General features: G+C 41.2%; 1 long non-coding RNA gene across 1 annotated transcript in view; it reads right to left on the reverse strand.

Moving 5' to 3' along the window:
- The window catches only part of LOC140845219 (uncharacterized), a 29,505-nt gene extending 16,904 nt beyond the window's left edge, over positions 1–12,601 (reverse strand). Inside the window, exons 1-2 of the long non-coding RNA XR_012123994.1 lie at positions 12,456–12,601; positions 11,368–11,481 (exon numbers count right to left, since the gene is read on the reverse strand). This is a non-coding gene — a long non-coding RNA (uncharacterized lncRNA). The remainder of the gene's footprint in view (positions 1–11,367; positions 11,482–12,455) is intronic.
- Between the last annotated feature and the right edge of the window lie 984 nt (positions 12,602–13,585).

The following is a 13,585-nucleotide window of genomic DNA, read 5'->3' on the forward strand; positions in this document are numbered from 1 at the left end:
GAGTCAATGGCACAGAATAGACACAGCCGAGTGTCCCATGTGTATTTAAAAACCAAGAAGGAGGTATAGAAATCCAGCGCACATGAGCTCAAAGTGATTTTCAGCCAAAAGAGAGAAGTAATGATTCTATGTACAGGTGATTTATGGTGCTTTTCTATAAGGGCTCTCAAAGCTTGGTTTCACACTTTGTTTTTTTGAGAAGAGCTCCTTCCTTTTAAGACTCTATCCCCACTACATGGTATAGCATTTTCAAATCTCCACCACAAGAGTTTTCAAATATCAGGGCACCCCTATCCTCAAGCCCCCAGCTCTGCTGTAGCAGTCTGATGGCACTGTCTCTCTCTGCAGATAATCTTTGTAAAAGTCAGGGGTCCATAAGGTGCAGCCTTCCCTCAAGGAACTTACAGTCCAGGGAGGAGGCTGGTAAGTGAGCAATTAACACATTTTTATGAGTTGAAAAGATGGGAGAGCATCCTGATGCCTTGTGCAAACAGAGCAGGCATTGCGGAAATTATCTGAAGTGTGATGGGTGATGTTCTCCCACCAGATGCATCCCCTATCCTCCTCTGCCCTGCTGTGCCCCAGGAAGCCAGGCCTGTGGCCTGCAGGAATGGGCTCCTGGGCTTCTGGTGGAGCCCCCAGGGAAGACAGCATGCCCTTCGTTATCCTAAATGCTGGAGGCAGATTACAGGGTGGACCGTGGGACAGCTGCTCCAGGAAATAATCTTTGAAATAAGTTGCAGATAGGCTGTCCCTCCATTTGCCACCTTATAAAACTGGGAACCATGTGCTGACACTGCTGCTCTTGAAGCAGCCAGTGATCTTGATGGAGAAATGGCTTAATGAATATTAGGTGACTGACTCTCAGCTGGTGCAAACCAAGATGTATGAGGCGCCTCTGTGGTGACTTTTCTGGTGTTCTGGACTTCCGGTACAACTGCAGGACATGCCAAATATAAAAATAAAATTTAAAAAGGACAATACAGAAAGGTGATAAGTGACTTGTTGATGATAAGAACCTGCAAAATGAAATGATTCCACATATGATGATGATTTGTTAATATTCAGTGCATGTGTAAATACCTTCTTGTAAATACAACGGGCGATGATCTGTGTTTAAAAACAGCAAGCATTTCTCTCTCCCTCATTAAATACATGTGGAACAAGTTTTAAAGAAAATAGACTTGCAGATTGCAAGATTATCAAGCAAAATAGGGCACTTGTACGTCTCACATTGGTACTGCTGAAAGATAAGGGGCTTAGTGGGACATGGCAGAAATGGATGGGCAAGATCAAGCTGTCATTTTAGGAAGACCCTTAGGCTTCCAGAGAAGAGTTTGCATGTGGACACAACGGTGAGGACATGAGGTTGGGGGCAGCTAGGTGGCTGTTGTCTTTACTCTCATAGTGACACAGATGGAAACAGTGAGGATGGTGACAAGGAATGCCAGGAGCCGAGAAGGTCATGCTGATAGGATGGGTGACTGGCTGGTGTGTAAGGGTGACCCACTGACGTGAGAACTCCAGGACAGCCCCATGCTCTGTCTGAGCCACTGGGGAGATATCAACACCAGTTCCCGTGCAGAGACCAAGGGAGTGTCAGGGCTCTCTGATACTGAACTTTGACAGTTTGAAATCTCAAATACCTGGGTGAAAAACAGGGAGATATCTCAGCTACAAATGCTTTGGTCCATCAGATGTGCTATTAAGAAACGTAATGTTATTTTTACGTCGTCCTGCACTCCCTCACTTCTGTACCTAGAGTAGCTGCAGGCTGCTGGCACTCCATATTATGTATCCAAAAAAAAGGAAAACACAGTTGAGTTTAGACCTCCTTGAATCACGGGTTTAGAGATGAAGATCCATGCTAACCACAGAGAAATAAGGACAATGGAGCAGAAATGAAAAGCAGGAAACGTCTGGTGGAGGCATCAGGCCCGTGGGGTTTGCCGTGTGTCATCAGTAAGCTGAAGTCGGCCTCATCACTACAGAGGTGTGCTGGCCTGACATGCAGCTGCAGCACTGCCAGCAAACAAAGAGGTCTTGCTATTCTGATTATTCTGGAATGTAAGAAATGTGCCAGGAACTCAAGGCAGAAGGTGTGCAATTCCTCCTGGCAACGTGGAATTGTTGGTCTCTAGGATTTTACTTATATATCTTATACAATATACAACTTTGGAGGAAGAGAAGCCCTTAGGTTATTGCTTTCAAGTTGGTTTGTTTCCCTGGGAAGAGAGATTTCAAAGTTTTTTGTGCAGTATAGAACCATAACCATTTAAGATGGTAAAAATGTATCATCTTAACCATTTTTAAGTGTAGTTCTGTAGTGTTAACGAAATGCACATGGTTGTACAGCGCATCTCTAGAATTTTTTCCTCTTGCAAAACTGAAACTCTGTCCCCGTTAAATACTTAACTCCCCATCCTTGCCCCCAGCCCTGGGGACCACCTTCCTACTTTCTCCCTCTATGAATTTCACTATCTAGGGAATCCTACAGTAGTTATCTTTTTGTGACCAGCTTATTTCACTGAGCACAATGTCCTCAAGGTTCATCCATTTGGCAGATATGCCAGAATTTCCTTCCTTTTAAGACTGATTAATATTCCATTGTCTGGAAAGAAGACAAGTAGTGATTCTATAGCATCTTACGACACTGATGGACAGTGACTGAAATGGGGTATGAGGTGGGGACTTGATAATAGGGGGAGTCTAGTAACCATAATGTTGTTCATATAATTAATGACACATTAATGACAGAAAAATTTTTTAAATTAAAAAAATATTCCATTGTATAGATGGACCATGTTTCCTTGTAATATAACACACACAGCTATGGCCACTCATCAACACAAAGAAGTTAACACTTACACAGAACTGTGAGCTGCATTTTAGGACATACGCATTTTTCCACCTGTCTTTTCGATGTTCTCAGGACCAACCAACCCAGGCACCATATGGCATCTGATTGTCTGTCTCCTTCCATCTGTGACAACTGTCATCAGCCTTGCCTATTTCTGATGACCGTGCCAGTTTGGGTGATACTGCACAGGGGATTTATACAGGGCCCTTAGTTCTGGTTTGCTTGCTCTTTTCTCAGTGGATTATGGTTATAGTTTGGGGAAAAGCAGTCCTCAGCACGCTGCATCTGGGGCCCTCAGCTCATTGTCAGGGACATTGACTCTGCTGGTAGTGAGGGTGGTGTGGGCAGGTATCCCTACTGGGAAGTCACTGTTCTCCCTCCCCATGCCCTGCTCCCTGGAGTCATGATGTGCGGCCATACCCAAGGGGGATTGATCAGGCTTCTCCTCCTCATGTCGGGAATCCTGGGGCCTATATTAAAATCAACAGAGAATCTAATAAATTTTGAGGAGAGATAATTGAGTCTAAGCAAATATCCTGTTTCTCTTAAGGTTTTGCCCATGGAGTTTGGCGTCCACTAGTGCACCTTCCTTGCAGCCATTATTACAGACACCTGATGGTGATTTTCTGTTTCCCTCATTCCATATTTGCTATTTAGAATATTTGCCCCTTCTCCAATTACTTTTTAATTCACTCATTTATTTATATATTTTTAAAATACATTGTAATACTTTGTTTGTAAATTAACACACACACACACACACACACTCTTGGGTTACAAACCAGAATATGTTGTACACCAAAGTTTGCACATTGGAGAATGCCAAGTGGATTTACACTGTCATATTGCCATATTAATCCACCTTTGATTAAACCAGCCTAGAGTAAGTCTTTTATTTCTGTTTCTATTTCTGTTTTTGAGCTATTTGAATACAGCATTGATTAGGAAGTTTACAGTTTTCCCCTAAGGTATGTGTGTGTGTTAATTGTGTGTGCATGTGCATTGATTTAACATAAACATGGCCACCATGCAATGGAGTAAGATGGAAGTACTTTGATAAAATAAAAAACCTAGATGATTTTTAACAATTTATAAGAGTTTAAGTGTAGGCATAAATTGTTCTGTAAAATACAAAATGAAAACATTCTCCAGAGAAACTTATATCTATACAATTTATTGGAAAATGCATTTTCCACATTTTTGGCATGAACTTTTCAGAAGATGAAACAATTACCAAAAATAAATCTACAGTAAACTCTATGTATATCCATTGGGAATTCAGAATTTATTAGTTTCCATACAGGCAAATCATTTTTAAAAAGTTGAAAGTTAGGGGACTGTTTATGGTTCCCTAAATACAATCTGAATATTAATTTTGACTTGACTTTTTAAAATGGGATGTCATGATTTCTTTTTTTGTTAGAAAAAGCAGATAATACTATTCTGGAGAGCAGTTTAGATGTTTTAATGATTTAAATATTGTAGGATTTAAATGAAATTCAGAGGGACTTTTGAATCTGAAAGTTTGAAAGTGATAATTCTAGCAATTATAGATTTAAAAACTCATTCTAGACTCTGGATTCTCATTAGCTATCAAAACTTGCCTCATTTTTTTCTTTACATTTAAACTCAATAAATTAGACACACACACACACACACACACACACACACACACACACACACACACAAAAGTCCTGTTTAAATGCCCCAACTTCTGTGGGACGCAGTGAAGGCAGTTCTAAGAGGAAACTGTATAGCAATCCAGGCCTATTTAAAGAAGGAAGACCAATCCCAAATGAATAGTCTAAAGTCACAATTATTGAAACTGGAAAAAGAAGTACAAATGAGGCCCAAAGTCTGCAGAAGGAGAGACATAATAAAGATCAGAGAAGAAATAAATAAAATTGAGAAGAAGAAAACAATAGAAAAAAATCAATGAAAACAAGAGCTGGTTCTCTGAGAAAATAAACAATATAGATAAACCCCTAGCAAGACTTATTAAGAAAAAAAGAGAATCTACACACATAAACACAATCAGAAATGAGAGAAGAAAAATCGCAATGGACACCACAGAAATACGAAGAATTACTTGAGAATACTATGAAAAACTATATGCTAACAAACTGGATAACCTAGAAGAAACAGACAACTTTCTAGAAAAATACAACCTTCCAAGACTGACCAAGGAAGAAACAGAAAATCTAAACAGACCAATTAACAGCAATGAAATTGAATCGGTAATCAAAATCTACCCAAGAACAAAACTCTCAGACCAGAGGGATTCACCACTGAGTTTTATCAGACATTTAGAAAAGACATAATACCCATTCTCCTTGAAGTTTTCCAAAAAACAGAAGAGGAGGGAATACTTCCAAACTCATTCTATGAAGCCAGTATCACTCTAATACCAAAAGCAGGCAAGCACACCACAAAAGAAGAAAACTGAAAACCAATACCCCTAATGAACATAGATGCAAAAATAGTCAACAAAATATTAGCAAACCAAATTCAGAAATACATCAAGAGGATCATATACCATGATCAAGTGGGATTCATCCCAGGGATGCAAGAATGGTACAACATTTGAAAACCCATCAACACAATCCACCATATCAACAAAAAGAAGGACAAAAACCACATGATCATCTCCATAGATGCTGAAAAAGCATTCGACAAAATTCAACATCCATTCATGATAAAAACTCTCAACAAAATGGGTATAGAGAGCAAGTACCTCAACATAATAAATGCCACATATGATAAACCCACAGCCAACATCATACTTAACAGCGAGAAGCTGGAAGCTTTTCCCCTTAGATCAGGAACAAGACAAGGATGCCCACTCTCTCCACTTTTATTTCACATAGTACTGGAGGTCCTAGCCACAGCAATCAGACAACACAAAGAAATAAAAGGCATCCAGATTGGTAAGGAAAAAGTCAAACTGTCACTGTTTGCAAATGACATATTGTACATAAAAAACCCTAAAGAATCCACTCCAAAACTACTAGAACTAATATCTGAATTCAGCAAAGTTGCGGGATACATAATTAATACACAGAAATCTGTTGCATTTCTAAATACTAATGATGAACTCACAGAAAGAGAAATCAGCAAAACAATTCCATTTACAATTGCATCTAAAAGAATAAAATACCTAGGAATAAACGTAATCAAGGAGGTGAAAGACCTATACCCTGAAAACAACAAGACACTTATGAGAGAAATTAAAGAAGACACCAATAAATGGAAATACATCCTGTCTTCGTGGATAGGAAGAATTAATTTTTTCAAAATGGCCATCCTGCCCACAAAGCAATTTACAGATTCAGTGCAATATCCCTATCAAACTACCATCAGCATTCTTCAACTAACTAGAACAAATAGTTCTAAAATTCATAAGGAACCACAAAAGACCCCGATAGCCAAAGCAATCCTGAGAAGGAAGAATAAAGGTGGGGAGTTTATGCTCCCCAACTTCAATTTCTACTACAAAGCCACAGTAATCGAAACAATTTGGTACTGCTCTGAGAACAGACCTATAGATCAATGGAACAGAATAGAGAGCCCAGATATATACCCACACATATATGGCCAATTAATACACGATAAAAGAACCATGGATATACAATTGGGAAAAGATAACCTCTTCAACAACTGGTGTTGGGAAAACTGGACACGTACATGTAAGAGAATGAAACTAGATTACTCTTTAACTCCATACACAAAAGTAAACTCGAATGGATCAAAGACCTGAATGTAAGTCATGAAACCATAAAACTCTTAGAAGAAAATATACGCAAAACTCTTGAGCACAAACATAAGCAACTTCTTTGTAAACATATCTCTCCAGGCAAGGGAAACAAAAGCAAAAATGAACAAGTGGGACTATATCAAACTAAAAAGCTTCTGTACAGCAAGGGACACCATCAATAGAACAAAAAGGCATCCTACAGTATGGGAGAATATATTCATAAATGACAGATCAGATAAGGTGTTGACATCCAAAATATATAAAGAGCTCACATGCCTCAACAAACAAAAGCAAATAATGCAATTAAAAAATGTGCAGAGGATCTGAACAGACACTTTTCCAAAGAAGAAATTCAGATGGTCAGCAGGCACATGAAAAGATGCTCCACATCGCTAATCATCAGAGAAATGCAAATTAAAACCACAATGAGATATCACCTCACACCAGTTAGGATAGCCACCATCCAAAAGACAAACAACAACAAATGTTGGCAAGTATGTGGAGAAAGGAGAACCCTCCTATACTGCTGGTGGGAATGTAATTAGTTCAACCATTGTGGAAAGCAATATGGAGGTTCCTAAAAAAACTAAAAATAGAAATACCATTTGACCCAGGAATTCCAGTCCTAGGAATTTATCCTAAGAATACAGGAGCCCAGTTTCAAAAAGACATATGCACCCCTATGTCTATCACTGCACTATTTACAATAGCCATGAAATGGAAGCAACCTAAGTGCCCATCAGTAGATGAATGGATAAAGAAGATGTGGTACATATACACAATGGAATATTATTCAACCATAAGAAGAAAACAAATCCTACCATTTGCAACAACATGGATGTAGCTAGAGGGTATTATGCTCAGTGAAATAAGCCAGGCAGAGAAAGACAAGTACCAAATGATTTCACTCATCTGTGGCGTATAAGAACAAAGGAAAACTGAAGGAACAAAACAGCAGCAGAATCACAGAACCCAAGAGTGGACTAACAGGTACCAAAGGGAGAGAAACTGGGGAGGAAAGGTGGGGAGGGAGGGATAAGGGGTATAAGGGGCATTATGATCAGCACACATAATCTTGGGGGGTGGTGACGGGGAAGGCAGTACAGCACAGAGAAGACAAGTAGTGACTCTATAGCATCTTACTATGCTGATGGACAGTGATGGTAATGGGGTATGTGGTGGAGACTTGATAATGGGGGAAATCTAGCAAACACAGTGTTGCTCATGTAATTGTATATTAATGATACCAAAAAAAAATTTTTTTTAAAGTCCTGTTTAACTGGTTTAGACAAAAACTTCACTCTTTGAAAATACCAAGATAAGAGTTACTTTTAAGCCTTACTACTTTATAACGGTGTGTTTAGGGGTATGTACATAAATTGAGTATTTGTTTCCTAACCCATAAAACAGAGTTCATAGAAACCATCCCACAGAGTTAATGAGTATTAAAATCTATTAGATTCTATGTACATCATATTTGAATTTATATATTCCACAACACATACATAAATATATATTCAACAGTATTTAAATATGACACTGACAGCCTTGAAATAATATTTTGTAACACTCTAACTGGATTTGTTTCTTTTATTTATGCAACATATGTATTTATATCATTGTACATCAATAAAATTGTCTTACTAACACACTTAAAGGTGCATTCATTTTTCATTCACTCACTGAGCAAATATTTACCGGGCACCACAATGTTCCAGGCAGTGTTGGAGATGCATGAGACACACCTCTGAGCAAAAGAGAGAACATCCCTTATTTCAGGGAGCTTACATGCCAATGGAGGAGACAGCCAATAAATAATAAATATGATAAATAAGTGAATTATGTCATATGGTAGAAAGTGTTATGTGGGACATGAAAAAGACTAGATGGGTTCCAGACTTCTGGAGACCTTCCCTCCTGTGCACCTGCACTAGGCTTCAAACCACAGCATCAGATGGGAAGGCAGCCTTAGAGGCTCCCTCACCAACCCCCAGTTGGGTAAGCCATCTCCTCAGAACAATCCCACCAGATTCTGCTGTTCTCGTTGAGCTTTGACTGATGCACCCTCCTATGCCAGATCCTAAGCTCTATGGATTCTAAGTGTGTTATGACTTGGTCTTTGCCAGGGAGCATTCCCCCCAAATTCATGTGCTGACACCTGAACCCCAGGTGATGGTGTCAGGAGGCAGGGCCTCTAGATGGTGATGAGGTCATGAGGGTGGAGCCTCATGGTGGGATCAGTGTCCTTATAAGGAGACCCAAGAGCCCCCTCCCTCCCCCAGAGGACACAGTGAGGAGACACATCTGTGAACCAAGAAGTGGCCTCACCAGATGCAGGATCTGCCGGTGCCTTGGCCCTGGGCTCCAGCCTCTGGAAGGGCACTGGGGAACACAGCAGTTAAGCTGCTTCAAGTTTGCCCTGAAATCAGCATAACCTGTGTTTCAGGAGAAAAGCCCTAGAGCAGGACTGGAGGAGCTGTTTGGAAAGCTGCTTTTCTCTGCCCCCTTCTAAGGGAAGGAGCCTTCATGGGTGTCTCAGGAAGTTGAGTGCAGATGTCCCAGAGCTCCAGCTCCCCTCTGGTTCTGCAAAAGCAGAGCAGCAGTGCCGGGCTCAGGGGCTCATTTCCTGAGTCTTCCTATCTCTGTCTGGAGACACCAATCAGGTGCCCTTCTCAGGGTTAAGAGGTACCTAATTGCATAATCCATTCCACGTGACTTTTCTATTTTGACAATTCCGGCCTTATAGAAAGCAAAAGCCAGTTTTACCATGATTAAGCTAATACTGTGTTTTTTGCAAACATGGCCCTTTTATCAGAGAAGATCAAAGGCATTATTTCCTTTACACTTACACAACAACTGGCAAAGCAGGTGAATGGTCAGTATGACTGTTCTTAACAGGTGGACAAGGTGAGTCATGGTGCAGATGGAACTGTGCAGTTACTTTCACTTAGGGATCTCCTTTTACACCTTTTCTCTCCTAATGGCTCTTTCCCCTCCCTCTTCTTATCTGGCTATGTGTACAACAGAAATAGTGCAACCGGTCAATGTGTGCTTCTGCAGGCGGCTCTGGTAGGCATGCTGTGTTTACTGGAAATAGAACCTACGGGCCATGGGGTCCTCCTCCTCCTAGGAATCTGCATGGTGTTATGAATTATCAAGTTCTTCACTAAAACTCTGTAAATGATGCCCCTGGAGATGCTGCTGATTGTTTGCTCATTAATCAGCCAGGGTGGTCCTGACAAAGTACCATAAATGGGGGCCTGGAACAACATTTCTTGGTTCTGGAGGCTGGAGGTCTAAGATCCAGGTGCTGGCAGGGATGGGTCTCAGTGAGGACCCTTGCTGGCTGGCAGATAGCTGCCTTCTCCCTGAGCCTTCACCTGGGGAGACAGAGAATAAGCACCATGGTTTCTTTACCTCTAAGGGCACTGATCCCATCCTGGGGCCCCACTTGCATGACCTCAGGCAACTATTATTGTCAACACATTGGGGGCAGGGCTGCAATATTTAAATTCAGTACCTGTCACTGGTGTTTGTTTTTTTCTGCTTAGAAGCTAGAAAAATAAAATGAATCAAAACAGCCCCTGCTCACAAGGACACCTGCTGGGGGAGAGACACACACCAAGCTGTGTGCTTAAAAACAGTGACAGGTAAGCTCCTAAAGTACTGTGAACCCCATGAGGCCAGGGGATGTGTAGAGAGGAGGGAGGAGCTTCCAAAATGAGGGATTGCTAAGAAACCTAGTTCTTGAGATAGTTTCCTACCTCCTAAAAAAGCATGGAGACCTTGGGAGTCCCTGGTCAACAGCAAACTCCTGAATGGAGTTTTTACTCCTTGTTGACATCTAATTCCATCAAGCCTTGTGTGTCTGAGCTATTCAAATATGATCCAGTACTTTTTATTTGTTCTTAAGCTAAAACATTATAAACAGGAAGTCTCAACATTAGCCACTAACAATTTTTCTTTGCATTGGCGCACACACACATAGTGGTGCACAAGCCAGACTCTGCTCAGCCTTCTTCCCTGCCTGCCACCCTAATGAAACTGTACCATATTCTGTAGTCATTTTCTCTTCCTCAAAATAAAAAGTAGTGTCAAAATAAGAAAAATTCTTACTCAGGGATGCCAACATTTATTGTGATTGGGTTTGGCAACCAGTATGAAGCTTGCAATAGATAGATTTAACAATTTAACCATATCTAAATAGGCCATGATGATCACAAGTTATTTTTTGGCAGCTCAAATTTCCATTTTTGTGGTTCACACTTGGAGTGGAACTTCAGTTTTTATCCCAAGTTGTGCAGTGGGTCATGGTATCCAACATTTTATAAGGGGCACAAAAGTTATAACCTTAAAAATTATCTTAATTGAAAATAAAAGGAAGATGCAACTCTCATAAAGGAAGAGGAGCCATGGAATTAAACAGCACTGGGGCTTCGTGGCCATAAATCATGGCCTCACTGACTTGGGAACAATGTGCTAATGCTTACCTGTCCTGGTCTGTAATTAGAAGCCACCTGTCCATGAGTATTGCTTATTCCAAAGTGAAATGTGTCACGCAAAGCGAGTTCTGGACCCTTTTTTAGTCTTCCTGTTGTCACTTAAGTGGGCAGAATAGCCCGAGTTAAAGTTACATCCATCGCTGGAATTCAGACATGTTAGGGGAGTTTGTCAGCTGTGCGTTTGGCAGGCCAACTCGAAGCCCAGTTACAGTTACGTGAAGGACTTTGGGGACTTCTGGGAAAGGACTCACCTCATAGGCAAGGGTCCCAAAAACAAGCATGAGTGCTGGGTACCAAAGCCCCAGTTGTTAGCAAGGCAGGGCCCAGCATGTATCAGCTGGGTTGATGTTCTTGTCCAGGGCCACCTATGAGGGAAGAGGCACAACAGAAACGTGAAGGGTAGGTACTATGTTGGTCACGGAACACTAATAAGTCAAGCTTTACTGGCTTGACCTAAGCTTCCAGCTGCTCCAGGTTCCTCATAGGAGTCCCCGTCATGCTTCAGCCAAACTCACCACTTCTCCTCTCGTCTCCCCTGTAAGCCTCTCCTGGGTGGGCACTACTGGAAGACACATAGGAGGCCTGTGCCCTGTCCTGCCCTTGCTCCTAGTCTACAGAGTTCTAATAGCACCACTGCTGTCCGTGCCCAGATGCTCTCTCTCCTCAGGGCCCCAATGGTGCCAGTCCTGGTGGGCTTTTTTCTCAAGGCTATCAGTGCTCTCTTCAGGAGAGGAAATTATGCCCTTCAGCTCCATTCTTTCTAAGGGCTTCCACACAGCTAATCCAACACCTGCTGCCACCTCTCCCCTCAGGGCTCAGGCATGTGTCCATACGACAGGCTAGAATGTTGCATCATGTGGACAACCTCATCCAAATGGCTCCCTGGATGTTCAAACAGAAAGCCCTGGGCAAATCCCACACGTGAAGCAAACCAGCTTGCATAACACAGGCGTCTGAGAGCTCCCCTCCCATCAGCTCACCAGCTGAGCATAGACACGCCTGCAGCTTAGCAGTGAGCATAACATAAATACAAAGAGGCATTCTCCTTTACTCTGGAAGACATTGTGGTTGGGTGTTCTATAGTGTAGATGTAGAGAGCACTGGATTTAGAGTAAGACAGCTCTGCTACTTAATTTCTGTGTCACCTTCTGTGAGCTAAATAACCTCTCTGAGCCAGAGTCCCCCAGTCTACAAATTGACATTAACAGTAATTTCTTCCTCATGAAATTTTACTTAAATGAGGATTAAAAGTGACAATACACATGAATATGCATTTACTAAACCAAACAAATTTTAGCTGTTTTGCTGCATTGACATCTACTAACAAAAGACAACTTACAAAAAAATATGGCTCCCTCTTTCTCATGGAATCTTGGGCATCCTTGGTCTCCTGCTGGTGGGGAGATGTGGCCATCTCAGGACATGCAGATGCCACTTGGCCTTGGGCCTCCCAGGGAATGCATGCGCACAGTGAAGCAGATATGCTAGTGGGCATGGCGGTGCCTAGCAGAGGAAAAAGCTAACCAAAAAGAGGAGAGAAGCAAGCAGATGCCACAAAGCAGCTGACCTGACAGCTGGCCAGAACTGTTGACAGGCGCATGTCTGACAATCTAGAAATGCTTAGGGCATGCTTTGAAGGGTGTCAAGTTTCTGCATGGGAATGCAGGTCCAGGAGACAGTAAATGTGGATATGCAGAAATGGGGCCTTGGAAAACATGGGAACACCACTGTTACTGCACATTTCAAAGTAACTAGCTCATCATTGAAAACACAAGAGAGGTGCATCAGATATTCCTGGTACTTAGAGACCTGTCGTCTGAAACTGCTGCTACAGAGAGCAGCAGGTTCCCAAAACCCAGTGGTAGTATTGGGAACAATCTCTTTATTGGAGACCACAAAGTTATTTAAATACATTACCTAGTTGTTCATGATATATGCATGGCAAGAAACAGATGTTCCGAACTGGGTCAGCTGAAGGATGACATTTAATCTAACAGTTTTAACTCAAGATATCGGCCTCATCCTTTTTCTCCTACTTCATGCCTCCCTCCTTCCCTTCCCACCATCTTCTCTGCCTTCCTCCTTCTTTCTTGGTACTTCTTCTCATAAAATTGTTCAATATTTTCTCCTGGATCATTTGAGAAATTAATAAAAGCTCTCTGTCTTTACTTTTTCTCAGCTTTTCATTAGTTGCTGGGTGAAATAAGCATATATAAAACTGACCATAGTAGCCCACAATAAAGATTTTTATTGGCTGAAAGCATAAAAATTTGAAAGCTTCATAGGTTATTTAAAGGAAAATTTACTAAAAAATCATGCATACATAGAAAAACGCAAAATACTGATAATGCAGAAGCTACAATCAATAAAATTTGATATGGGCAAAAGGTTGATTAATGAATAACCTTTAATAAATACTTAAATGGAAAAAAGATTTTAAAAAATAGAGTAATTTCATGAAAAATGTTT

Source organism: Manis javanica, chromosome 2 (genome assembly GCF_040802235.1).
Source record: "Manis javanica isolate MJ-LG chromosome 2, MJ_LKY, whole genome shotgun sequence".
Taxonomy (NCBI): domain Eukaryota; kingdom Metazoa; phylum Chordata; class Mammalia; order Pholidota; family Manidae; genus Manis; species Manis javanica.